The sequence below is a fragment of the Nematolebias whitei genome, chromosome 1, assembly GCF_014905685.2.
Source record: "Nematolebias whitei isolate Nwh7 chromosome 1, NemWhi1, whole genome shotgun sequence".
Classification (NCBI taxonomy): domain Eukaryota; kingdom Metazoa; phylum Chordata; class Actinopteri; order Cyprinodontiformes; family Rivulidae; genus Nematolebias; species Nematolebias whitei.
In genome coordinates, this window is record NC_056498.1 from 37,941,929 (window position 1) to 37,943,661 (window position 1,733).

Consider the following 1,733-nt stretch of genomic DNA (forward strand, 5'->3'; position numbering starts at 1 on the left):
GGCATCTGCAGCCAGTTTCTTAGGATCCACTGTGGGATGGACCTTTACAAGAGATCCTTCCTGTCTACAGCCATCAGTATCTATAACATCTCTTAATGAAATGAGGATAACGAATTACAACAACAAAATAATTTCCCTTTGGGATTAATAAAGTATTTTTCAATTGAATTGAATTGTTTGTTATCTGGATGTCCAAATACTTCTTTAAAAAGTCTTCAGTTGATCCAAAATGCTGCTGCCAGTCTTAACTGGAGTTAGTGGGAGAGATGATATAGCTCCAGTTTTAGCTTCTCTCCATTGGCTCTCTGTCAAATCCAGAATTGAATTCAAAATCTTACTTCTAACCTACAAAGCTCTCAACAACCTAGCTCCATCGTATATTTGAGATCTTATTGTTCCATATTTTCCTAACAGAGTACTTTGCTCTCAGACTGCAGGCTTACTCGTGGTTCCTAGAGTTTCCATAAGCTGAATGGGAGGAAGATCTTTCAGTTCTCAGGCTCCTCTCTTGTGGAACCAACTTCCAGTTTCTGTCCGTGAGGCTGACACATTGTCCAGTTTAAGACTGGGCTTAAGAATTTCCTTTTTGATAAATCCTATAGTTAGGGTTGGCTTGTTATGCTGCTATAGGCTGAGACTACTAGAGGACAAATTGACCTCATTTCCTTAAATGATTTGCTAAAATTGAATAGTTTTCATTTAGTACTATTTCTATCTTAATGTGATTCTCGACCTGCCATTGTGTATCTATTCCTCTCAAACCCAGTCGGTCAAAGCAGACGGCCGCTTGTCCTGAGCCTGGTTCTGCTAAAGGTTCCTTCCTCATGAGGGAGTTTTTCCTTTCCACTGTCGCCTTCATGCTTGCTCAAGATGAGAGTTAAACTCACAGCAGTCTGCTCTTCAGATAAATAATGTTAAATTATTGTTTTTATATATACATGTTTCTGTTCAGTGCCATGAGACGGCTTCTGTTGTGACTTGGCGCTGTATAAATAAACTGAATTGAACTGAATAAGTTGTTGCTTCAGGAAGGCTCTCTCGTGTTAAAACTGTTGCCAACTTGCTTTGTCAGGGAAAGGGAGAAGCTGAAACAAACAAACAACCCAGTCCTCATTTTATTTTATTTTACTTTATTTGACCACGTCATGATGAAAGAGGATCTACACCACCATACTTTGTTGGCATCGTGTCCATACATACTCCAGATTGTATAATGTAGTGCTAACTTTTTTGGTAGTCATTTTTTAGTGAATGCACTTTGATCATCCAACAGATAGTCTCTGCTGCTCATCTAAAATTGATGTTGTCCTTAATTTATTTTGACTCCAAACTATGAAGCTCAGGTCCATCTCATCGTTCAGCCGTCACGTCTCTGGATGGATCAAGAGCAAGGAGCAGAGATTCAGGAGCCAGCAGGAGAACAGGGAGAGAAAGGTTAGTTGAATCTCGAAAAGAAACAAGGCTTCACTAGAGCTAGATAAAGAACCGAAAAGGGACAATGTTCTAGCAGAATAGTTGGGTCAAACAGCCTTGAGTACTGAGGTGACTCGTCAGCTGAACAGGAAACAGCTGGGGAAGACAAACTCTGCCCTGCCACTCAGGAGCTGCAAAGATAAACAGGATCATAGAGAAGGGAGCGTGCAGAGGGAGGACTCGCTGTGCATTTCTTCGAACTTTAACAAGATGACCACCTAAAAACAATTATTTGTTTGCTCAACATTATAGTAAAGGTG